This window comes from Sciurus carolinensis (genome assembly GCF_902686445.1).
Source record: "Sciurus carolinensis chromosome 14 unlocalized genomic scaffold, mSciCar1.2 scaffold_126_arrow_ctg1, whole genome shotgun sequence".
In the NCBI taxonomy this organism is placed as follows: domain Eukaryota; kingdom Metazoa; phylum Chordata; class Mammalia; order Rodentia; family Sciuridae; genus Sciurus; species Sciurus carolinensis.
In genome coordinates this window covers 1,098,171-1,125,289 of record NW_025920111.1, presented here as the reverse complement: position 1 = coordinate 1,125,289, position 27,119 = coordinate 1,098,171, and the positions used below count along the sequence as shown (strand labels likewise).

General features: G+C 39.7%; 1 pseudogene; it reads left to right on the top strand.

Moving 5' to 3' along the window:
* Positions 1–27,119, top strand: part of LOC124973347 (flavin-containing monooxygenase 5-like) — a 100,444-nt pseudogene that overhangs the window by 33,383 nt on the left and 39,942 nt on the right.

Below are 27,119 nucleotides of genomic sequence, written 5' to 3'. Positions count from 1 at the left end.
GTACTATTAGGCCATATATCATAAGTATGGTTATGTTGTTCCCAACAGATTGGGGCCTTTTGGTTTAGATGCCCAATGGTGGGTGTAAGCCATAAATTTCCATCCCAAACCTGATAATAACCGTCTTTGTATCTGTGACATATTGGTGGCGGTGGTGGAGAGTTAGAAGTGAATGGGCCCGCATGTGACTTAACAGTCGTAGAAATTTGAACATTGGTCTGCTCTAAAGTGAAAGCCTTTTTATGACCTGGTAGTGATAGAGTTTCATTGATAGGCCATAAGCTAACATTGGCATGAGTAGCAGTTTGTAAGGAGGGTCTTTCCTTCTTTTGTTCTAATATTAAGGACTGTAAATTTGTCCAGTCATTTCCCTGTAAAGGTGATACCCACCAAGGTAGTCCAGAGGTGCTGGAAAGGGGTAATAGTCCACATATCCAGCAATTATCTTTTTGTAATTTAGTGGCATATTGCTGGGCCCAATTTAGGAAAGAATTAGTTTCAGTGGATCTGCCTACAATAATAAAGAAAGAGAGGAGGAAAAGTTTACATATCACCATTGTCTCTGCGGAAGAGATATTTTAGGTCCTCTATCGGAGTGCAGGAGTATCGCTCCTCAGTTCCTTGGGAGGAAGTTTCTTTGGGAGTCGACTCAGGATGACAGGCTTTAACTCGAGAGTGGTGAATCCAGTTCTCTTGTCCCAGCACTTTTACTGCAGAGGGGGTATATAAGATTACAGGAAAAGGTCCTTTCCAAATAGGGTCTAAATTTGGAGAACTTGAAGGTACGGTTTTTATCATGACTAGATCTCCAGGCTCATACAGAGGTGGAGAAGTGATTGGCTCAGATGCAGGGTATTTACAGATCTCAGTTTGAAATTTGGCCAACTTTGTGATATGAGCCACTAAATCTGCAGTTTCCTGATCTTTAAGGATATCATTTCTTAGGAATGGTCTTCCATATAGGAGCTCAAATGGGCTGAGCCCTAATGTTTTGGGGGTATTCCTGATTCTGAGTAGGGCTAGAGGAAGCATTTTAGGCCATGGGTAGTGAGTTTCTTGAGTGAGTTTTCTTAGGTGCCTTTTTAGGATGTCATTAGTTTTTTCTACCTTTCCTGAGGACTGGGGCCTCCATGCACAGTGGAGATGGTACTTTATGCCTAAGGCTTTGGATATTCCCTGAGTGACAGCAGCCTTGAAAGCAGCTCCATTGTCACTTTGGAGGTTGCGGGGCAGACCAAATCGAGGAATTATTTCCTGTAATAAGGCTTTGACTACTTCTCCTGCCTGTTCAGTTCTGGAGGGATAGGCTTCAGTCCACCCTGTAAATGTATCTACCATAACCAATAAATATTGAAATCCATTACTTTTTGGCATGTGAGTAAAATCAAGTTGCCAGTCTTCTCCAGGGAATTGTCCTGTTCTTTGTAGCCTTGGGGGCTTTTTGGTAGAGTTAAGGGGGTTATTCCTTTGGCACGTTTCACAGGCTTTGACTATTTGTTGGATTGTTTTTGAAATATGCTTCCCTTCAAATATCTCTTGAGTTAATTTGAGAGTGTTTTCTTCTCCCAGATGGAAGGATTGATGTAGGGTGTGTAAAATCTTCCACTGGGAGTTAGCAGGTAAGTAGAGTTTGTTATCTTCCATTTGAATCCACCCAGAGGGCAAGAGGTTACCTCCTCTAGATAAAGCCTGCTGTGTTTCCTCCTGGGTGTATTGGGGCCTTATCTCTGGGAGAGGGCCTGTCCATATCAAAGGGGCTAAAGTCGCTATTTGTTGCAAAGTTCCCTTAGCAGCCTCTTTGGCTTGCTGATCTGCTCGTCTATTGCCTTCTGCTATTTCATCTATTCCTTTTTGATGTCCAGGGCAGTGGATTACTGCTACCTCTTTGGGTAAATGGACAGCTTCTAATAGTTTTAAGATCTGTTTACAGTTTTTTATAGCTGTTCCTTCAGTTGTTTGAAATCCTCTTTCTTTCCAAATTGCTGCATGTGCATGCAGGATTAGGTAGGCATATTTAGAGTCAGTATAAATATTAATTCTCTGTTGTTTCCTTAGTTCCAGGGCTCTTGTTAGGGCTATTAATTCTGCAAGTTGTGCGCTTGTGCCTGGGGGCAAAGATTGTGCTTCTAAAGTGTCATGTAAAGTCACCACAGCATATCCAGCTTTGCGTTCTCCTTGTTCCACAGAGGAACTTCCATCAGTGAACATGGTGAGGTCTGGATTAGACAGGGGAAGGTTTTGAAGGTCTTCTCAGGCTGAGTAATTCATGGCTAGGACCTGTTGGCAGTCATGTTCAGGACTTTCCTCTAATGTTTCTGGTAGGAAAGTAGCTGGATTTAAAGTCGAACAAGTCCTTATTTGAGTTATGGGTCCTTCCAGAAGTAAAGCCTGATATTTTAGAAGGTGACTATCTGAAAGCCATAGTCCTCCTTTTGAGTTTAAAATTCCTGAGAGATCATGGGAAGTGTAGACAATAAGGTCTCTTCCCAGGGTGATTTTGATTGCCTCAGGGACTAGTAGAGCTACAGCTGCAATTACTCGTAAACAGTGGGGCCATCCCCAAGATACCATATCAAGTTCCTTGCTGAGATAGGCTACTGGTTGTTGAATAGGCCCGTTCTTTTGGGTTACCACTCCTAGGGCTATTCCTCCTCTTTCAGTGACAAACAGGTTAAATTTCTCTTCAGTAGGTAAACTAAGAGCAGGGGCTTGGAGTAAGGCCCTTTTTAATGTCTCAAAGGCTTTAATATGTTCTGGTTCCCATATTAGGTTGGTTGTTCCTTGTTGCAAAGTTTCTTTTATAAGACTGTAAAGAGGCTTAGCTAATTCTCCATACCCAGGAATCCAAAGTCTGCAGTATCCAGTTATTCCTAGGAAGCCTCTGAGTTGCCTTAGGGTCTGAGGCAGAGGATATTGTCCTATGGGAGCTATTCTTTCCTGTCCTAATTTGCGGACTCCTTGGGATAGTTGTAATCCTAAATATTGGACCTGTTGCTGACATAATTGAGTTTTCTTTTTTGAGACTTTATAACCCTGATTGGCTAAGAAGTTTAAGAGTTCTGTAGTAGCTTTTTGACATTCCTCCTGGGTGGAGGCACATAACAGGATGTCATCCACATATTGGAGAACAATTGCAGTTGTCTTATCTTTGAATTCTGCTAAGTCCTTAGCTAGAGTTTGTCCAAATAGGTGGGGGCTATCTCTAAATCCTTGGGGGAGTACTGACCAGGTTAGTAGAGATCCACTATCTGGTTCCTCAAAGGCAAACAGATACTGAGACTGAGAATCCAGAGGTATGCAAAAGAAGGCATCTTTTAAATCTAACACAGTAAACCAAGTGGCAGTTGCTGGAATCTCAGATAGCAGAGTATATGGATTAGGAACTACTGGGTGGAGGGAAACAACTGCTTCATTAATTATTCTGAGGTCTTGGACTAAACATCATTCCCCATTTGATTTTTGAACTCCCAAAATTGGTGTATTGCATGGGCTGTTACAAGGTACTAAAAGTTTCTGCTGTTTGAGGTTCTGGATGATCTTTAATAAGCCCTTTTTGCTTCTGGGCGTAGCGGGTATTGTCTCTGATGTGGAAAGACAGAGGGATCCTTTAAGACTATTTTAACTGGGATTGCTCTTTTTGCCCGTCCAATCTTGCCTTCAGTGGCCCATACCTCAGGGTTTATATCACATTCTAGTAGAGGTAAACATAATGATCCTTGTGGTCCCAAATTCATTGTAATGAAGTCTGAAGTTTTGAAAGTAAATCCCTTCCCAATAAAGGGGTAGGGCATTCTGGGACTATCAGGAATGCATGAGAAAACATCATCCCATCCCACTCACAACTTAGTGGGGGAGTAAACTTTCTGGTAATAGGCCGTCCAGACACCCCTTGCACCGTTATAGTATTAGAGGAGAGAGGTCCAGGATAAGAGGTGAGCACTGAAAAACTAGCGCCAGTATCTAAGAGGAAGTTGACCTCTTGACTCCCTATGGAGAAGCATACCCGGGGCTCATGCGTAGTGATAGGAGTTACGGGAGCCATTAGAATTGGCCCCGGGCCCCATCAGGCCTGTGTGGAAGAGTCTGGCCTCAAGGACCTACGCCCCTGAGGACAGTCACTTTTCCAATGGTTGCCTTGACACTTGGGGCAGGGCTTTGGTGGTGGCCGTTTGGCTTGGGGACATTCCTGTCTGAAATGTCCCTCCTTTCCACAACGGAAACAAATCCCTTTTGTGGCCTGAGGTACATTCCGTTTTCTTTCTTCATCACCCGGGAAGCTAACTCCTCTTAGGGCTAAGACCAGCGCTTCAGTTTTTCTTCTGTCTCTACACTCTTTTTCCTTCTTTTCCTCTACATCTCGATTATAAAAAATGGAAGTTGCAAGTCAGAGGATATCATCTAAGGATTGATCAGGGCCATATGCCAATTTTTGTAATTTCCTCCGAATGTCTGGGGCCGACTGAATGATAAATTTGTCCTTTAAAAGTAAATGGCCCTCTGTGGATTCAGGATCCACGGTGGTGTGTTTTCTCATTGCCTCCCTGAGTTTCTCCATGAAAATAGCCGGGCTTTCTTCGGGACCTTGTGTAATTTCAGAAACCTTAGAATAGTTAATAGGCTTCTGTTTGATTCTCCTAAGGGCCTCAAGGACTAACATCTGGAAGTGTCTGATCTTCCAAGCATCCTGTTCATCATTTGGGTCCCAGTCGGGGTCATTTCTTGGAACTGCCTGTGCTCCCGATGGATAGTTGGGTTTAGATCTAGTTTGGGCTCCTGGGGCATGAGCAAGGTGTAGGTCATCCCCAAATTGTTCAGCTGCTTTCAGGGTGGCTTCCTTCTCATTGGAGGTTAAAGTCTGGTTAAGTAACAGGATAATATCTTTCCAGGTGAGGTCAAACACCTGGCATAGGTTTTGAAACACCTCAATATATTTATCTGGATCTTCTGAAAATTTCCCTAGGTCTGTTTTTATCTGTCTTAGGTCTTGGAGGGAGAAGGGGTTGTATACTTTAATTGGTCCAAATTCTCCTCCCGGCATCTCCTGGAGAGGTAGTACATTTGATCTGTCCATTGGGGCAGATGGAGAAGGACCAGGGTATGGAGGACAGGAGGCCTGCTGATGGACTTTAGCAGAAAATTCCTTTCCCTCAGTAGGTGACTCTTTAAGGCTTTCTTCCTTTAGAGTAGTGGTTCTGGCTGAATCTATTTTACATTGTTGGCATAATTTGGGGTCTTCCCTTAGAATAAAGAAGATCTGAACATAAGGTACCTCACACCATTTTCCTTCCCTTTTGCAAAATCTATCAAGCTGTAAAATGGTATTAAAATTTGTACTTCCCTCTGGCGGCCAAGATTCTCCATCAGAGAGTTTGTATTGAGGCCAGGCCTGGCGGCAGAAGAAAATGAGGCGCTTTTTCTTGAGTGTCTGTGGGTCAAATTTGTCCCAGTTTTTCAGTATGCAGGCTAGTGGTGAACCTGGCAATACTGTTGAGAGTGAAGCTCCCATCTAAGTGGAAGAAAAGAAAAATAGACCTCAGGCACCCGCGCCGGAGACTATGTGCAGGGACGTCTCCCTAAGTTTGAGCTTCAATCCGGTCCAGAAAACCCATCTCTCACTACCTGGCTTTGCCAAAGTATTTCTGGCCTCCTTTGGCAAAGTGCTGGGGCTCTAGTTTGCCCTGTGCTAGAGACCCTTGGAGGATTCAGACTTAAGGGCATTACTGCTTTCCTCCCTGCCACTATAAATTCCTACAACACAAGAAGAATTGTACATCTTCTTGCCTATTTTGTAGACTAAAGGGATCTCCAAAGGATGAGGGGGACACCTATTGATTGTTAGACATATAATACCCTGTTCTCTGAGGGATTCAAGGGAGGGGTTGAATTAAAGTATACATCCTCCTTGCAGCTTAGAACACACTGAGCACCTTTAAGTACAGGAAAACTTTAAACAAACTAACAAAGGCTAAATATGCAAACAAAGATAACCTGAGTACTTTCCTATTGATTTTCCTATGATCCTACTATCTGAATGTTTAATGTCTGATCGGTGAGCGAAGGGAAAACATCCAGGAGGGAATGGATGTGTGCGGTGTGCTGTGCGGCCCATACGGAGGCAAATGTAATTGGCGCTTTCCCTCGGTGCCATTTGTCTACTGATCACCTTGGATACCCCTTAAGGCGGTCGGGAGGGGGAGTCCAGAGAAGGAACTTTTGGGATCCACCCGAGAGTAGCCCGGGCCAAGAACCCCGCAGTTGCTCCAACCTTTCCTCCGCCTCCACGCACTCTGGGCAGATCAGGACTAGGGACACTGTGTACTCACGGCAATTGCGCTCCGGGCCTGGACAGAAAAGTAGGAAACGGCTTCAGCAGAGCCCCAACGTGCCTGCAGAGCAGGGGATTGGAAACTTGCCTGAGCCGAGAAACCTCTCACCCGAGTCTTAAGAATGGCGGCTGCACTAGTTGCATTTAAGTAGCCGACGGGTGCCCATTTTGCCCTCTAGAAAGAAAGAGACAGAAAGATGCACCTCGGACAGATTGGGGTGCGTGAAGAGAAAAGCTCACTTACCTCGGCGTAGGTCTCGGTGGGACCTTCAAATCTGATACCGCTGTTTACCGGTGACGAGTCCTGCTTCCTCAGGTGTTGAAGTATAACGCCGGAGAAGCACGCCGAGGCAAATGTAGAGTGGAAAATGCAGCTTTATTAAAGAAAAGGAAAAGCAGACTTCTCCCGGGTGGAAGAAGGGGACCCAAAGGCGGAATCCGTGGGATGAGCAAATCTCATTCTTTTTATGGGTTTCATTCTCCCATTCTTTCCCCTTATCTCTTCCCTTCCTGCCTGCGGGATTAGGCCTGGTTTGCAGGTGAGATGTAAAAGGTGAGAGACGGATGGGACAGGGGGAGGGTCAAAGTGATTCAGACAGGCAAGGGCCCAGGGGGCATTGATTAGCACCTTCTTGCCTGCAGTCTCTGGCAAGGGCAGGTGAATTTGGTTATCAATGGGTTCTGCAGGTCCTTGACATTCCATTCTCCCATTGCAGTCTCCAACTTCCAGAGGCAGATGGCTTGATGGCCTCTATTTTCTTGATCTGACCCAATTTCCTATTTCTACACTAACTGCCTGTCCCCAATTCTGGCTTCAATACCCTTCCTTTCTTATCTTAGTGGTGGGGTGATGAGACTCCATTTCCTCTACTGGGTTCAAGCAAGTTGGGCCCATTTCAGTTGGTTTCATTGGATTCTTACCTGTCACCATGTTGTCTGAATAATCCTGAGTTTTCTAGTCTCTATTGAGGCCAGTAGGGCCTGCAGTTGCCCAGAATTTTGCACCCTAATGTAGAGAATCCACTGAAGCCTCGAACTCTGCCAAGTAGAGACCTGGGTCTGGATTTGTGTGTCCCAGGGGTTGAGTCCCAGGGGATTTTATCTCATGCAGAGGTGAAAGGAGCCTGAGAAGCTCCAGTGGTGTGCCTCAGAATCGCTGGACTCCCCTTGTTTTTGCCAGGCCCTGCACCCAAGACAACACTGGAGAAAATCATGAAAAGTCCTTTGCGATTCCTTCCTCTTCATGGAGAAAGTTGAATAATTTTAAAGATCTTTCTACCTAGTTAAGATGTTCTTCACCACATGCTTCGGAGAAGTTTTGATTTTTTTCTTCCGTTTTTGAAACTTTCAATGGTTACAAAAGACTGGAAAATATAAACCCCTCAAAATAGGGTTAGAGAAGGAGCTCATTTTGGAGGGTTTGAAAAGAAAGTCAGAGGCCAAAGAAGGTCATGAAAGGAGAAAGGAGCAAAGGAAAGAGAAAAAGAAAGAAAGGGACCAGCAAGGAGCCAAGAGGTTAGTTTTCAGTTGCCGGGTTGGAGACACCGCATTTGTCCACTGTGGAATCTTCTTGCATGCTGTTTGAACCCTGACAGATCCACCCAAGAACGCTGTCCACCCAGAAAGCCTGAAGCTGTTTGCTTTTTTTTTTTTCCTAATTTGCTTTTCAGTCTTCTTAGTGGCATGGGGAAATCCCTTATAATATATGTAGTCACTAAATCAGAGACCTGCTTTCCTTAACCCATGATCTCTTCTCATCTCATTTATGAAACACCAAAAATTTTACACTGAACCATGAATATAGAACTTATATAACTTTGAAATAAATATTTGTGTTTTTAGAGTTCTAATATTCTGAGAAATGTAATAGGCAAATGATCATTGATATTTAAAAATATTAACAATATTATTAATGATAATAAATTATATAATAAGCTTTAGAATAAACTTTCCAAACTATATTAACACACCTGTTTCAATTTCATTAAAATAGTGGCAGAATTGAAAACTTGGAATTTAATGGCTTAAAGTTGACTGGCAGGTACATGCTTTCCTCCTCCCCTTGTCATCTTCCCTTTCAGACAGGCTGCCTACTGGGATTGGAGAGATTAGAATGAGGGGAGAGGTTCAGGACTTAAGGCCATCAAATCAAGGACTAGTTGTGGCTGGAGTATCAAGGACAGTACACCATGTAAAGAAACGTTTCTCTTCTTTAGATTTATCTTAAGAGTAGACATTCCTTGAGAATTATTTAGTCCTTATTTAATTTTTTTAATTCAATTACAAGTTTGTAGTCATGAAATGAAATTCTTACAATTTTTTGAGACTCCTTTTACAATTGATTTAGTCAAAAACTAAGAAATCAAAAATCTATGAATTTAGAGAAAAATATATAAAGCACAAATATGACAAAGGACTTTTGACCAGAATATATAAAGAACTATAAAAATTAAATGGAAACACACAGCAACAAAAAAAAAAAAAAAAAAAAAGGCAAAAGACATGACCAGACATTTCAGCAGATGAGCACATGTTAAGAAGTTCCATGTCATCAGACACAAGGAAAATGCAAATTAAAATCTCAGTGAAATACCTCTGCACTTCCATTAGAAATATCAAAAGATGAGCTATTCAGAGTAGCGAGCAACTTTCACACATTGGTGCTATGAGTACAAAATGGTACATTCCCTCTGGAAAATATTTAGAAGTTTCTTATCAAGTTAAGGATATTTGTATGACTCAGAAGGCCCACTCCTGGACATCTGTACCTTGGCAAAATACAGACATGTTCACACAAAATCCTCTACAGGGATGTTCATAGCAGTTCTAATAGTAGTAGCCTCACACTAAAATCAACACAAAAGTCTTTCAACTGATTAGTAGAAAAACTGATATTTCCACTGAGTGGAACCCTCAGCAAAAAATAAAGGAATGAGTCAGGCATGGTGGCCAACACTTGTAATCCCAGGGTCTCTGAAGGCTGAGACAGGAGGTTTGAAGCCTCAGCAACAATGAGGCACTAAGCAAGTAAGTGAGACCCTGTCTCTAAATAAAATACAAAATAGGGCTGGGGATGTGACTCAATGGTCCAGTGTCCCTGAGTTCAATCCCCAGTAACCAAAAATATAAAGAAAGAAGTGAACTATTGATATGTGGAACAATTTGGAAGAATCTCAAAGTCATGTATTGAGTGAAAGAAGCAGTCCTTATTAGTTAGGTATTCTGAGATTCTATTCCTACGACATTGTCAATAAGACAATGGTGATGAATAGATTGGCAGGTGCCAGGCTTGTTTTGGGGAAAGATGTGATGGTAAAGAGAGAGCATGAGGAAGGTTTTGGAAGAGACAAAACTTGTGTTCTGATTATGGTGATGACTACACTAACCTTAACATGTTAGTAGTCACAGAGAGTTTTTACCAGAAGAAAACAGCAGTTTCACTTTACAATAATTAAACAATCAACAAAAGTCCAAGGGCTGAGCAAACTGGATGATGAAAAACAGGGGTTCTACTGTTTCCTAGCAGAAGGAAGTCAATTGCTCAAACTTTTAGCAGCAATCTGCTTTCCATGGAAATGCAAGATTCTTTTCTTGAGTCTTATGCATATATTACAGTTAGAAGTCCCAGGTACATGGTCTCTCTGTTTGCCTTTCCTTGCTCACAGTCTATCCCTGGTGCTTTCTCCCTCAGTACTGGAAAGAACAAGACTTCTCTGCAGAACTGCGAACTGAGTGACTTACAGAGTTTTTCCGACATTAAGGGATGAACAAAGACTGGAATTCCCCTACAATGCCACCATGAGAAGCCACTAGATGCTTACACTCCTGTGCAGTTACTTCATATCAAAACAGAAAAATTCCATGATATTTTTGGCTTAATTGAAGGCTGTTAAGAAAAACAGCAGTGAGTTTGTTAATTCAGTTGGTTTGGATTCAAACCAAGGATGCTATGGCCACAACTAACCTTTCATAACATGATCACAGAGCAAGGTAGCTCATCTTCTGTGATTGGAGGTTGAGAACTGAGGAAAATCTGCCTTTCCCAGCCTGGGGACACTGGTGGAGGGACCGTCCTCATCATCAGACAGAGATACCTTAAGCTAGGGTAGTTCTGGTGGGAAAAGAGAGGAAGGGGCATGTTTTAGAGAAAAAGTTCTGTATTTCAATCTTCAAAAGGAGTGAAGTCTGGCCAATGGCAGCTGAGGATGATTGGCCTCATAAAGGGACCCAAATTCTATGCAAAAACTTGCAGATTCATTAAAAGTAAAGCTCTATGGCAAAGATTCTTTATGCGGAGGGAGTGGAAAACCTGATCTGGGGCCTTCAAAGAGGAAAGTCTTCATGATGATGCAGAAACACACTGGTTAACCTGACTATCACTACCCAGAGTGTGGCTGTCCTGCAAGCCCACAGTGGGACCCACCCTGGCACCTCCATCTGGATTAGTCCCTGTGGCTCTTCAGGACCTTGGTGCCCATGTCCTCTGAAACTCTGCCCTGCAAACAGTTGATCTGCAAGGTGAGACAGTGGGAAGGAGGCTGCTTGCTAGGAAACTCCAAGGAATCCAGCAACATCCTGAATTGACTCTCAGTCACTAACAAACCTATCCCATTCTCCCAATAATGACAAGAAAGCTTACAAAAACAAATGCCTGAGGGTTAGGTAAAGTCAGGTTACCTAGCATGCCCAAGGCTCTGGGTTCTGTCTCCACACTATAAAGGAGGAAGAGAGTGAGACAGGGGTTGGGGCATTAAAATCAAACACAGAAATGCTGCAGAATTAAGACCCTAGGTGACAGGAAAAGACAGTCAAATTATCTTGTGAATGCCTGGTTTCTCCATATTTCTAGCTCTCCCACTCTTCCCTTTGCTTTTTGGGGCATCTTTCCTTTCTCCCTAAGCTACCTTCCTTCCATCTTCACCACCATTTCAGACTTTCCAAAGAAAGTTGTGATAGCCACTTGTATTTTGTAGTCTTATAGGTGCTGAAAGATTCAAAATGAGAGAGATTTGGTGGTGATCATTTTAGTTGTATGTAAAGGATAAAAGTGCTTATGTTTGGTCATATACTAAAACTTCTTCCACAATTAGGAGATAAAAAGTTGCACCAATTGATGAAGGGATTAAGGAGCCTGAGAAACAGCATTGCTTACATGGTTTATTTTCTGTACAGAGAAGCACAGGAAAATGACTATATTACAAGATGTGTGAGAGCATGTGTGTGAGTGTGTATGTGTGTGTGTGTGTGTGTGTGAGAGAGAGAGAGAGAGAGAGAGAGAGAATTTTCTGACTATAGGAATTAATGGTCACAGCTTTTTTCAGTGCTGCAGACATTTCATGTCCAATGTGCAGATTCTTGATCCATTCCCCCCCAGGACATTGTGGCAGAATGCCTTTTTCATGTAGCATTTACTGGGTGCTCTTAGGTGCTAGGTCCTGCACTTGTTGGGGTGGCATGTGGAACAAAGCCCAGTTGCCTAACTCATAGACTCCACCTCTGGAGGCATAGAGGCAGCACATAGAGGTACAACCATGTCCCTCCTACATGCTAGACTATTGGGTCCTGGGAGACTGACAGTGAATTTGAAAAGTGAAGTGCACTGAAGAATGGTAGATGGGTTATATCAGACCAAGGGGCTATGGCTGCCACCTGCAGTGAGGCAGTTTCTGAGGGAAGAGGAATAGGTGGAGAAGGTCCTGGATTAGCATTTTGGTGTCAAGTGACTCAAAAAATCATGTCCACAACTAAATTTGACCAAAGACAAGTCTGCAGTACCAGTGGGTTTTGAATGTGTTTTCAGAGTAGAATAAGGAGCTGTGGAGCATCTTCTCCCCCAATGTTAACAACCTATGACTCCACAATGTTTTTTCTCTGTTCTATAATCAGCACATGACTGTTAATGAAAAAGATAGGTGGTTCAAGGCCACACCAGGATGCTTTAGTCTTCTTCTAGATTCTCATTCAACTTCTGATTCTCTCTCAAAATTTGCCATTCTCTGAAGTTTCTTTTATCTTTCATCCTGTAAACCTCCATTCCTACTGGTCTCCTCCTTTGACTGGTTGCTGCTGGGATGTTGTGAGGACTCAATGGTTATATTCACTAAGTTATGCCCTGAGAAGTGATTTCTTCCTGTCTTTCCAGATGCCAGAGGTCTCTCTTCACTGTTCAGAGCACAGAGGCTACCTCAACCTATCTGGATTCCAGGGAACACTCAGGACTCAAGCATGGAAATAAGAAATGACTCTGAATCCAGGTTGGTACACCCCCAAAAGGAATATTGACTTTGCCATCACAGGATGCCACCAACACTTTGGTTTGGGGCTGTCCCATCCTGACATTTGTTTAAGAATACTTTAGGTTTATATACAAATTGAGCAGAAAGTACAGAGTTTCCACATACTCCTCTCCATGCACACATTTCCCTGTTATTTGTATCTTGTTTTAAACTGTATATTTGTTACAATTGATGAAAAATATTGATATATCTTTTTAAATTAAAGTGTGTGGTTTAAATTAGATTTTAATTTTTGTGCTGGATTTTTCTGTGCATTATGACAAATGTGGATTGCCTATAACCCCATTACAGTTTCACACAGAATATTTTTACTCCTGAAAACTACTTTGTGCTTCACCAGTTTATCCTCCCTCCTCTCTCACCCTTGGCAACTGCTGATCACTTTATTATCTCTATGGTTTTGACTTTTTCAGAATATTCTACAGTTGGAATGGTATATCAGATAGTATATAAATTTTCACACTGACTTCTTTCTCACATTAGATAAAGTTCCTCCATGTTCACTCATGGCTCCATAGCTCAACTTCCTTCTGTTTCTTAATATTCTCCCATTGTAGGGATACACCACAGTTTGTTCATCCATCTCTTAGTGGAGGACATATTGGTTACTTCTAGTGTTTTGAAAGTTATAAATAAAATCACTGTAAGCACTCATGTAAAGTTTTCTTGTGTGTATACATTTTCATCACATTTTTAATGACTCCATCTGTAATCACTTTATTATATGGTAGGATTACACTTAATGTTGTAATAAACTGGTGAACTGTTTTCCAAAGTGACTATATAATTTTACATTTCTACCAGCAATGACTGAAAGTTCCTATGTTCAACATCTTTAGTAGCATTTGGTACTGTTAATTTTTAAAATTTTAGCTATTATGACAGGTATGCAGAAGTTATCTCATTTTTGTTTAATTTTCAATGTCAAAATGAAAAATAATTTTAAAAATTTTATTTGTCGATGGAAATTATTTTATTTATTTATGTATGGTGTTGAAAATAAACCCAGTGCCTCACACATGTTAGGCAAGCACTCTATCACTGGGCTACAGCCCCAGCCCATGAAAAATGATTTTGGACATCCTTTTATATGCTTATTTGACATCATCTGTATACCCTTTTTTGGTGAGGTGTCAGATCTTTTACCCATTTTTAATTGGATTGCTTACTTTAATATCATTGAGTTTTAAGAGATTTTATATATCTTGTATACCAGTCCTTCATAAAATTAGTATTTTGCAAATATTTTCTCCAAGTCTGTGTACTGTTTGTTCAGTTTATTAACAGCACCTTTCATGGAGCATAAGTTTTTTTTATATTTTTTTTCAGTGAACTTCAACTTGCCAATATTTTTTCTTCATGGATTGTTTTTGGTATTGTATCTAAAAGATATCACCAAACCAAAATTTACTTAGATTTTCTCATTGTATCTTTAGTTGCATCTTAGTCCATTTTGTGCTCCTTTACCAAAATATTTGAGTCTGGGTAGATTATGAAGGAAAGAGTTTATTTTGGCTCACTGTTATAGAGGCTTTTTGGGCACCTGGCTGAGACTGTGGTTTGTCACAACATGGCAGATGGCAGCACACAGTGGAAGTGTGTGCTAGAGATGCCATAAGGTGAGAGAAGAAGCAGGAGACAGAGGAGGCTCCTCTTTTACAACAACCTATCTCACAGGAACTGACTCAGTCCTCTCATCCTTGGAGAACTACATTAATCCTTGTTGAAGGTGGTGACCCCTGATCTTACCATCAATTAAAAACCCCATCACCTCCATACTGGTATGGTGGGCAGCAAGCTTTCATCACAAGAATTTTGGGGGTCATATTCAAAATACATCCACACCATAACAAGGAGTCTTATAGTTTTACACCTCATACTTTTATTCATGATCCATTTTATGAAAGGTTTAAAATGTCGGTAGAGATATTTTAAAATGTGGATGTCTAGTTGTTCTAGCACCATTGATTATAGTGACTGTTCTTTCTTCTTTAAATTAACTTTTTACCTTTGTTAAAGATTGTTGACTTATTTATATAGAACTGTTTCTGGTCTCTGTATTCTTTTCCATTGATGTTTCTGTTGATTTTTTCCAAATATTTTATAATGTTTTGCTTCCTGTAGCTTTATAACACATCCTAATATTAGAGTATCAATCCTCTGGGGATTTTTCTGATCTTTGTCATGAGAACCTGATTTGATTCTCATAGTTTGGATTTGAAATGTTCCCCAAAGACTGGTTTCATGAAGGCTAGTCCCCAGGGCAGCAATGTCAGAAGTGAGACTTTTAGGAAGTGACTGGACTATGAGGGTTCTAATCCCACTAGTGGATTAATCTGTTGGTAGCTGAATGGACTATGGGGAAATGAGTGAACTGTATACAGTGGGACAGCATTGGAGGAAGGAGGTCATGGGAGACACACCCTGTAATAGTATTTCTTGTCCTTGCCCTCTGTGTCTTTCTTCTTCCTTCTTCATGACTGCTATGAACTGAATACCTTACTCTACCACACCTTTCCACCATGATGTTCTGCCTTACCTCAAGCCCAAACCAGTGGAGTCAGTGAACCATGTAATGAACTTCTAAAACCATAATCCAAAATAAATCTTAACTCCTTTGAGTTGTTTTTTCTTAGGTAATTATGACAAAAAGATGAATAAGATTCCCAGAGGTTAAAGTTAGAAAAGTGTGGGGATTCTCCCCAATCTCAGAGAAATCCACAATGTCAAGTTCTGAAGATAAGACTGATGACATCAGTAGCTACCTATGTTCTGACCAACTGGAGAAAGGGGCAAATTAAGATTTATGAGTTCATCTTTGTGAAAATTATCACAATGTGCTCTCTAGACCTCACTATCCTATCATCTCCACACATCAATGCAAACTAATATTGACCATATTCCTAGATGTGTAACTTGTTTCTCTTTTCTCAACCTTCTTTTCAAATGGGGAGAAGGGATTGAAGTACTCCAGGTTTGTAGCAAAAAGGGATGGAGAAATGGGCTAAAATCCTGGCTTTCTGATATTCAAGTGGATAATAATTGATGACTCTTGTTCTAGGTAAAGAATAAACATCCCTGGTTTACTCCTTTATTTATCCTATCAATGTGTATAAAATGTAAAGTCATCACTTATAGAGAAATTGCATTCTAAGTTAAACTCAATGAATGCATTTGCTGAGCCCCTGTGGAAAAAGCACTGTGCTAGTTACCCTGGGGGATGCAGAGGAAGGGTATACCAGTCCTTTCTCAAGGAGCTTAAAATGCAGCCAGGGTTCTCAGTAAGTGAGAATATCAATATTAGATACCAATAGACCCTACCTGGTGAAGGGAGATGGCAATGTAAGGCAGAGTCAGCATTGGACTCTATCTCCAAAGGATTTAGAACAAAAGGAATATGAAAAATCTCTTCCAATGAATGTCCCACAGATGAGGGTTTAAAAATACTTATCATAGATTTCCTCCACATTTTCCACTCATAGATCATATTTAATTAGTATCAAAATCAAAAGAAGGTGCATAGCGATGGGCTGGACAATCCAATAACACGTGGATGGGCAAAGTCAAGATCCTGCTCAAAACATAAATTCAGAGAAATTCAATGCATAAGTGTGGTTAATTGTTTTATAGCAAGAGAACATTTACTGCACTTAGCAGTACCTAGAGACTTCTGGAGAAAATATATTACACAAGTGACCCAATTGATGGCCCTATACCAAATAGCAAAACTTCCTTATGGATACCTGAGGCCCCTTATGCACATAAACAAGGTGGAAGAATGTCTGTGATTCTATGGCCAAGAAAGGAAAGGCATCTCAGGTTAGGAGACATAGGAGGAGGGAGGGTTTGTACAATGACCAGATGGTAGTGGAGAAAAGGACTTGAGGGTACTGAAACAGTAAGTGAGCTGGCTTAGAGTAACACTATTTCTTAGAAAAAGGAGTGTAGGAAAACTGGACCTAATGGACACTAAATATAAAGTATATGATAAATGTATAGTATATGATCTACAACCATTCCCTATCAAAATCATCCTGGGCCAATAATAACTTTTTTTAATGGAAGTCAGGAATTCCATAAAAGGCTTAGATAAATATCAGCACCACTATCATTAAACAGAGTAATTGGAAGCTGACATGAGGTGAGAAAGGCCACAACTCATAATGATTGATGTCCATCTATAGTTTGGATGGGTCCTATATTGTTCAATATATGAGTAAACTGAAAACAAATAGGATCATATTTACAAGTCTCAAAATGGGTGAACTTTACATGTTTTCAAGGGTATATATAAGAATGCTTTAATCACATGGACCTTAGAAACAGCTCTTGTGTGACTAGAAGAAAATCCATACATAACAAATATGAAATGCAGTGTTTAGTGACAGTAGGAAAAAAAAAAAAAACAAGGAAACATAAAGGAGGAGGATAAGAGGCAGTGATGTCAAACTTTATTTAGGTTTAGGGAAACACCAACAAAAGCCCAGTAAGAGAAAAGGTGTCAATATAAAAATGGAAGATAACAAGAATAATATTGATAAAAGAAAAAACCCAAAACACTCAAAATTAATTTGAGTTATATAGCACTCTTGTATTTTTTGTGTGGAGTGGGAGGTTTGGTACTAGAAGTTTAACCCAGGGGCAATTTGCCATCCCCAGTCCTTTACATATTTTATTTTGAGACAGGGTATCATAAAGTTACTGCTGGTCTCACTAAGTTGCTGAGGCTGGCCTTGAATTTGTGATCCTCTTTTCTCAGCTTCCTGAGCAGCTGGGGTTCCAGGCATTCATCACTGAACTCAGCTCTTCTATATATTTTAAGGGACTTAGAAATAATGAGTGGGTCAGAGAAGAACATAATGAGAGTTTTACATTGGTTAAATTTACATTTTTCACTTGAGGAAAAGTCTTAAGATTCATTTTAATGTTAAAGAAATGGTGAACTGACTTCTGTGTAGTGCTGAGGAAAATATAATATGTAGGGAAACTATTTCTGCTTATGCAAAAAGGAGAAACATGAAGTATGCTTAGTTGCTTGGGGAAAGAGAGGTTGGCTGCATTGGTATAAGGCTATATAACTTGAGACTGGCAGATGAGTTGGGGGTCCATATCTGTGATGACCTTCTGAAGAGACAAGGTGGCCTGTGGGTCAGCCTGGATAAGGCAACTGAATGTCAGGAGCTCCCCACATTCCATGACATCTCCAACCATCTGTTAGAATGTTACTTGGTGCACTGGCCCTACTTCCTCACTCCTGAGTCTGTGTCTGAGCTATAGGCAGAGACTTCAGGTCTGAGCTTTGGCATCTGGAGCCTTGTTTTGTTCAATATTGGTAAAGTTACAGGGTATTGATCAACCTTTTCTCAAAAGTAATTTAATGATTAGGCTATTGTAGTTCCTTAGGCCTTGTAAAACTTATTTGATTTCATTTGTCTTTAACCAATGACATGTTTGGGTTTCTTCACTGTAGTCCCAGACTGTGCCTGTTCTGTCTCAAATATCATCTTGGCAGTATCTGTCAGCCCTTCAGATGATCTATAGACAGAAATGAATCTCCTAGAAATCAACAGAAATTGTAGTCTCAACTGAAAGAGAACAAACAGCAGTTTTGAGACCTCAATAAAAAATTTTTTATATCTAAATCTAAAACCTACTGTCTCTGGTCAACAAGCTGAAATACTGTAAATTGTAGATGGGGTCACAGTCAGCAAGTGATGAATGATCAACTGTTTCCTCTGAGAAACAAGATGTTCTCCAACTTGATTTTCTTCTGCTTTCATGTAATTCCATCCTTAACATATTTGTAGAAATCAGGGATCGGTATTTTACCTTCAATTAACTGATAATGCAAAAATGAGGCACAAGGACTATAGCATCTTCTAGTTTACTCATAGGTGTAGAGTGGGAATATGGTTAATGTCACAGCTACTGACTGCTATTGGAGACATAAATTGCCTGTTCTTATCAAGAATGGCTCACACCTTTTTTACTAGGATCCTCTGTAATATAACAGATCCTACAGGCATATAACAAGTGTGTTGGTCTAAGAGTCTGGGACTAATGATTTTCCACTTAGTTCAAGCTTCTGTTGAGCATAAGTGAATAGCACTTTCTGGTTATGCTGGGAACAAGTGTGACAGTGTGCAGTATCTTCTTTAAAGGAGCTCAAGTACAATCTTGCACTAAATAAAACATTGGTATCCAGAAGTGACAAATTCAAGACCAGGAACTCTGCTGGTGAGAAATCCCCATTTCAGGGGCACAGCCTCTTCTCATGAATGCAAGAGAGTCCTCTCCCTGCAGTGCAATATGAGGTTTCTCCAGGTGTGATGGTTCACACCTGTAGTCCCAGTGGCTCAGGAGACTGAGGCAGGAGGATAGCAAGTTGAGAACCATCCTCAGAAAAGATAAAAACTAAGCAATTCAGTGAGTCTCTGTCTCTAAATAAAATACAAAATAGGGTTGGGGATATGGCTGTAGCTGGGGATGTGGCTCAGTGGTTGAGAGACCCTGAGTTCAATCCCTGGTACCAAAAGAAAAAATGTTCCTGGGACATCAGAGAATCTTTAGCACCCTATAGGCATGTCTGAGCTGTTGAACCTTCAGGGTTCCTAGATAGCCAACCATTCTAGAAGCTGCTGTATGGTCTGAAATATGTGCTCTGAGGTCAAGGTGAGATTGAAACTAGGTGGAGAAGACCATCAGCCCCAGTAAAACCCAAGCTGCTCAGAAGGTTGGAGGTCCTTCTCTCCAACTGTCAGCTTGGCAATGGGAGCCCAGTGGCTTATCAGTAAGGTGGGCTGTTGGGACTAAAGGAATCATGGGAAAAGGACCTGTGCTAATCACTATGGTAAGAAATAACCTGGCTTGAATTTGCCTCATTTACCTACATTTTTTTCCCAAAAATTTATTGGCATTTTTTTTTTCATATGGAAGGAATAAAAAAAATGTACAGAAAGTTGTTAAGGAATTCAATAAATCAATTTTGGGAAAAGGCAGACTATATTTTAATAATTTTTTTCTTAGAATTATAGTATAATTGTAGGAAAAATATGAAGAAATATATCCCTCAAGTCACTATTAACTGTGTGTAGAGTATGGCACCAGCCAGTCTCCTGGGCTCTAATTCAGGTTTCTTGTCTTTTCTTCAATTTCCTACTCTGTTTATGTGGTATATCATAATACCTACATTTATGAGTTGTCATGTACGTATTAATTCTCCTATTGTTCTTATATCAGTGCCTGGCATAGAGTAAACACTGATAGTTTACACTTCTATTACTTCCCATTTAATACAAACTTTATTAGTGTTAGGCATATTTCTTTCAAACATTTACAGTCTTAAGTCTTATGCTTTACACAAGTGTTTTAAGATAAAACTTTTTATGTTGGAGATGCTTGCTTTCTAAAGTTGTGAGCACAATTGAAACCTCAGTCCTATAGTCCTAGGGGCCTTCCTGAATGTACACAGAGCCTGTGCTTCATGCCCAGCTTAGTATTAGACTCAAGGGACTTTGGTAATTACAGTAGTTGAGGATTCATAGTCAAATGTGAGTCTTATTACCAAATACATTGAATTACCCTACTATGATACTTCCTGTGTCTTTGAACTTCTCTTTCCTCATCTATATATTGAGGATAATCAAATACCATGTATTTTGGGAGATTTCAAAAAGTGGGGGTTCCTGCATATAGCCTGGGACTTGAAGTTCCTGTTGTCACTGGGGTGGGCCTGCCTTCTCCTCTGAAGGCAGTGGCTACAACAGTATGTCCAGCTGTCCACTGAAGAAGGAACTTTTGTCTCTTCTCAGAATGTGAAAAGGACAAAGATATCAATGATCATGTGCTGGAAGAAAAGTTTCAGTGCAAGGATGGGGAGCTAGCAGAAAGGCTGATGCTAGTCAAGAAGCTCAGAAAAGGGGGCTCTGTGCAGTTCAGGTAGGTAGGAAGTTTTGTGAATCAATTCTGGCAGTTCAGCTTGGGGAACTAACAGCTCATTTGAGAAAGAGAGGGCATGAAGTCCCATGACAGGCACATGCCTCCCAAATGATTATAAAACTACAAATCAACAAATCATGTTGTGTATGATGGTCTAAAATTGTTATGGAAAGCTTCATTTTCACTTTTCCAAAATACACTGAGCTAATATAATTACCAAGTATAAAATTAAGCAAGTTTTTAAGTGAGCAACCTAGTTGTGTGACCTTTGGTGTAGTCATAATATTGTGCAAGTACTGCCTCATTTACTCTTAGTCCCAATCACTTCCTGAGTGTTGCTGACTTCTTGAGTCTGTCAATCTCTTCTTTCTTCATTTTTCCCATTAACCTCAGCTGTGTGAATCAGGACACATTTTGTGTATGGTTTACATTCCCTCCTGGAACAATGCACTATGTGTACTACCACATGGAATTGTTCTTGGCCAAATGAGAAAATGAAGGGACCACTTTATGTAGAAGATTCAGAAGATATCTAACTTTAGAGAATGTCTAGGGATCTTACACAGCATTTTCTTATACAGAGGAGGTCTTTGTTTGCTCACACCCTTTTTGTTTTGTTTTGTTCTTTATTTTTTATTTTTTATTTTTTGCTTTTATCATAGGCTAAGAGAATTCTTTGAGAGTTCCTTGGGTATGTTCTCACCAAAATCCCTGTCAAACTTCAGATGATCTATTGTAAAACTCCATAGACTTAAATTTATCTGTATTCTACTTCAGAAAATTCCAATATCATATTTAAGATCAGACCCTGAAGCTGTCCCAGTTAAGGAAGAAATTACAACAGTGGAGAGCTGTGTCATTTCTACTCAACTAATATCTGAAGCACCTTCTTACTCAGGAACATGCTGACACCCACCAGGGGCCAGACCTCCATGAACTCCTGGCTGAGGGGCACAGGTTGGCAAAGTGGCTTATCCTCAAACAGTCCATGTAAAGTGGCCAGAGGCCCTGATTAAACTGAGAAGCTCCCAGTATCCAGGTTCCTGAATCTCAGGATGCTCCATTCACCAAGTGATATCTTGACCAGCTCTTCTCTTTTCCATGTCAAATGTAGAGTATGACAAGATCAGGATGCCTGAGTGAGAAAACAGATGAAAAATACACAGCATGAAAATCAAAGCAGTTCAACAACTTAATTTCTCCCAGGTTAAGAATAGATTCAGGATGAAAATGCAGCATCTACCTAATGTTTAAGAAGAAAAAGGGGATGTGAAAAAGGCCACATATTAAACTGACATCACTCAGGATTAGGAGTGAGAGTGTCCCAGCCTCCAACCTGACTGCTTTGCTTACTACTGTGAGCCAGGGATCATTTTATCTCTACTGAATCTCTGTGTCCTGATCTATAGAAATAGCTGCAGAGTATATATGACCAACAAGTGTGGAGTGAATATTTATGAGTGCTTTGGAAATTATATAGACCCTCAGTCTTTGGACTTTGTTTTGAACCTTGAAACAGTAACATCGGATGATGGGAATGTTGCATATGATTATTAATATTATTATTAATATGATTTTAGTTTTGTTGATCAATGTATAAATAGAAGAGTTGAAAGTTCTTTCTAGGCTACATAGGTTAGATCACACCAAGAGTTTTGTAAATTGTCCCAAGTCATAGGTGAAGACTAACATTAATAAACTAAAACACAGAGTATTAGAAACAAACTTTGGGGGCTGGGAAGATAGCTCAGTTGGTAGAGTGCTTGCCTTGCAAGTACAAGATCCTGAGTTCAATCCCCAGCACCACAAAAAAAAAAAAAAAAGAAACAAACTTTGGAAGTATTTTACATAAAAATAGTTGGCAGTCTGAACTAGAAAAAGAAACTTGGGACATCAAAGATTCTAGATAATGAAGTCATTTTTCCACTTGTGTCTGATTTACCTGAAGGCATATGAAGGATCCTTTATCACACAGGATAAATTATAAAGAGAACTCAGTAGTAAACTAAGTATAATCTAATGGCATATTTTTCTTCTAGGTTGTTGGGAGAAATCCTAGTTCTTGGCTGGCAGCAGTGAATGTCTCAAGTGTGTAAGGAAAACTTGCAGGGAGGAACGTTCTGCTTCTCCTACCTAGGAAAGTAAACAACCTCCCCAAGTTGACTCAATGTTACCAAGGGAACCCATATAGGAACCTGGTGGTCTGATTCCCTGTGGCACATTGTGATTGGACTACAAGTCTATAAAATGTATGACTGTTTCCCGAATAAATGAGTTTGCAGTCTGCTTCCACCCATTTCCCAGAGTCTGGGGGTCTTGACTCCACATCCTTACCAGCATCTGAACTAGCCTGGCACAACTATATTTTGGCTCCCAATTTGCCTCATCTACTCATGCACCTTGGGATTGTTGAGTCCCACCTGATTTAGTAGGGGTCCTTTGTGTTTGGTGTGCTGATGGTCCTGTAAGGGTGAGCACAGGACCTCTGCACGCCCCTTTTTTTTCCTGTTCATCCTGTTTGTCCTAATCACTGCTGGCTCGTGTTATATGCCCCCCCTTCCAGTGGCTCTACTTTCACTTTCGGTTCTCCGGGAATTCACATAAGGAATTGACCCGTCAAATTTGAAAACACATCTTTCTCTGTGGAGATTTTTACTGCAGACACTGTGTGGACATACAGCCATAACATAAGGACTCACAGAAGTTCCCTGCTAAACAGGAGACATATTGGATCCTATACACTTCTCTGTATGTAAAAGATAGTCCTCCCATGGGTCCCTTATCTTAGGCTTAGGGATACTCATTGCAGGTTATTTTATAGTCCTTATTTTTGTTTTGAGAGATTTGTTTTCTCCAATCTCCCCCCTAAGCAGAGAGCTCTGCAGCTAGCTGCTTTAAAGTCACTTCTCTTCCAGCACGAGCTTAAAGTGAAACTAAGAGTCAAGAAAATAATCCTCCAGGCCTCTGCTTCAAGCATTGTAACTTCTAAAGAGGAGGAAACCCATGCCAATAATAACAGAGGCCTCCCACTGAGTAACAAAGACCTCCCGCCATCTGCTCCTCCCCCTCTATACCCTTGGAATGAATTGAACTCTCTTGCTTCCTCTGGAGTTCTCTCTGTGAAGCACAGAATTTTAAAAGGGTTTTATTTTCTCCCAGTAATCCATTTGTAGCATAAAATAGAGACCCCAAAATTTTACTCTTTCAGACTATATAAAAAAGTGAAACAAAACCTGTAGTCCCCCCCCCACCCTGGGAAAAAATGGTGAAGAAAAGGCAGCACAGATAGAAAAAGGGATGCTTCTCCAGCTACTCCTCTTTGTTCTCTGCAAGTAAAGGGAGAACAGGACATTCATAAGCAACCAATTTCAAAAGAGAATCCTGTCTGGTCCCATTCCTCATGTCCCCCCACCCTATCCCAAACAAAAGTGTGAACCAATATCTCCACCTACTGGAAAAGGAAAATCCCCATGGGAGGTGGCTGGTGTGGAGGAAATAACCCTACCTGTGGCATGTGGCAGTAAGGAGTATGATACAGCAGCCCCATTTCTCAAGAATAGTGGGAGATAATGGTTCATAGTTTTCTGCTTCCAAATCTGACCTGATTCCCAACCAGGAAAAAGGGATAAAAAGCCCTAGGCAATTTCCCCCAACTGACCTTGCTGAAGCCTGCAGCAGGCTCAGTGGTGGACCAACCTGAGAGTGAAGAAGAAAAAGTGTCCATTTTAAACTTTTCCTGGGCTGCTACACAAACTCACTGTCTCCCTCCTTCTCACCCCTTCTCTCTGCCTTTCTCTTTCTCACTCTCTCATGCTATAATTAATGCTCATTATCATTTTTCTTCTAGGATTCTTGTTTTGTTTTTCTTAAATGCTATTTCAAGTTCACAAGTTTGATCCTACATATGTAGGCTAATGATTTGTTGATCAGTTCTATTTTTTATCCATCTCTAGAGTTATTTTTGAACATCTTTTATGTTTCAATTGAGATAAATGTTACAAGGCCTTTGCTTTTGTGTTATGTGTATATCATGTTTTCTGATGTCATATTTTCTGTCTATGTGCATGTATATATCATGTACATGATATTTAAATTAAGCATGCATAAAATTAAAATTTAAAAAATGGATCTAAATAGTTTTAATTCACGTGATTTAAAAAGGTTCAATTTAAATTGGGTAAACTATAAAAAGTAAAAGATCTTTGAAAATAACTTGCAAGTCTCTCTCTATGTGGTCAAACTAATAAAATGTTAACATTTATAAATGTCTAATATCAATTGTTTCTAGGACTTTTCAGCAGGAAAGCGTTAGCACATATTGTTTAATACACTGATCTGATATCTTGGTTTTACAGTAAAATAATTAAATTAGATTTAACATATATAAGATTTCTCAAATGTGCTTGTTAGAGACATCTGATTAATTTGCAAAATTAGAATACTAATTATTAAATAACATTGAGTGCTCTTAACTCCTTAAATTCCAGGGGGTAACATACTTAAATGTTATTGGTGTTTTCATAGATTGGTGAAAAAAAAGGGTTTAAAATTTCTTTGTGTCATCACTAATAACAAGGTAACTAAGAGTTAAGTCCTAACAGGTACAATTCTATATACAAAGGACTCCAAAAGTTTCAACTGTGTTTCAATTAGAGTACTATAAACAACAAAGTGTTTAATATTGTTAAAATAGAGTGATTTAACTAAATTCAGAAATTGCATAAGAGTTGTTTCAAGGTAGGAACAACAAAGGGTCAACAGATAGGAAAGAAAAAATAAAAGGTTGTACATATGGAAATATATTTAGTGAAAAAATGTTTCTTGGTAAGAAAATTTTTGTGTGGTAAACATGAGGGTCTAAGTAAGTGCTAAGACAGTCTGTGTGTAAGTAAAGGTCAAATTTCAACAAGTTTGCATGTAACTAATTTGTTTGTATGTATGTGAGATCATCAGTTAAAGCTACTTAAGATTTTTCCTAAGGTCAAATACTAATGTACTGATATAAACCAAAAGTTTTATCTATATGTTAAAATGACAAGGATTTCTTAGAAACACTAATTTACTCTTAACATCATGTCTATTAAGTTTTCTTCTTTAGAAAAATTACTCTTGAAAATTGGGGTTATACAGTTTGGTTAAACAATATTTGTTAGAGTATTATACTACATTACAGAGTCTAAAGCTTTATTTAAAAAACTAAATTTGGTTAATATAAAGGTATTAAGGTAATGGGAATGGTCATTATTTGTATATTAAATGTGTTCATTTCTTCCAGGTATACAAATCTTCAGAGCAGAAATTTATCAAGCTGCTCCTCTCCAAATTAAACTAGCCTGTAATGGTAATGTTAAACTTTTTTTTTAAAAAAGAAACTTTTTAAACTTTTTTTGTAAAGAGTAAATTTTGGGGGGATTTGTTCCTATTATTTAATGCTCTATTAAAGGACTTATTATCAGTAGGCTATATATAAAATTTGTTACTTTTTCCACTGAGATAATAAATTTCAAATGAAAGATATTTCTTAAATTCAGTGAGAGTTTTATTTCTTTAAAGGTTCATATCATGAAACATTAAAACCATTTTGTCACTTTTCCACACTAAAGGAAATTTAAGAACTCTCTCAGCCTTTCTTTGATTTACATTTTTGCTATAATGTTAAATTGTGTTGACTAATGCACATATAGACTCAGGAACCAATATATGTATACTTAAAATGATATTTAAGGAAGTCAAACTCACCATTAGAATTAGAACACTTAAGATCTGTGAGAGGCCACACCTTACCTCAGATAAGGCTCTGCCTCCCACCTAAATGCAAGTTAGAGTGACTCCAAAATAAGCCAGACTTCTGCTTATTTAAAGTTATAGTCAAGTCAGCAAAGAGAGGAACTACCTTAAAGAAAAATCCACTCAAAGGAGATACCAAACCAAGTTAAAAACCAAAAATAAGCCTAAATGACTGGAAATACAAATCATATCTCAATAATAACCCTGAACATTAATGGCCTAAACTCATAAGTCAAAAGACATAGACTGGCAGAATAGATTAAAAAGAAAGACCCCACAATATGCTGCCTTCAACAGATTCATCTCAGAGAAAAAGACATCCACAGACTAAAGGTGAAAGGATGGGAAAAAAACCTACGGACTCAGTAGAAAAGCAGGGGTTTCCATCCTTGTTTTAGATAAAGCAGAATTCAAGCCAAAGTTAGTCAGAAGGGATAAAGAAGGACATTTCATACTGCTTAAGGGAACCATAAATCAGGAAGACATAATGATGGTAAATATTTATGCCCCAAAAAGTGGTGTGTCCATGTACATTGAACAAATTCTTCTCAATTCCAGGAATCAAATAGACCACAACACAATAATTCTGGGTGACTTTAACACACCTCTGTCACCACTGGATAGATCTTCAAATCAAAAACCAAACAAAGAAACCATAGAACTCAAAAACACAATCAATAACCTAGACTTAATAGACATGTATAGAATATTCCATCCATCAATGAGTGAATTCACTTTCTTCTCAGCAGCACATGGAATCTTCTCTAAAATAG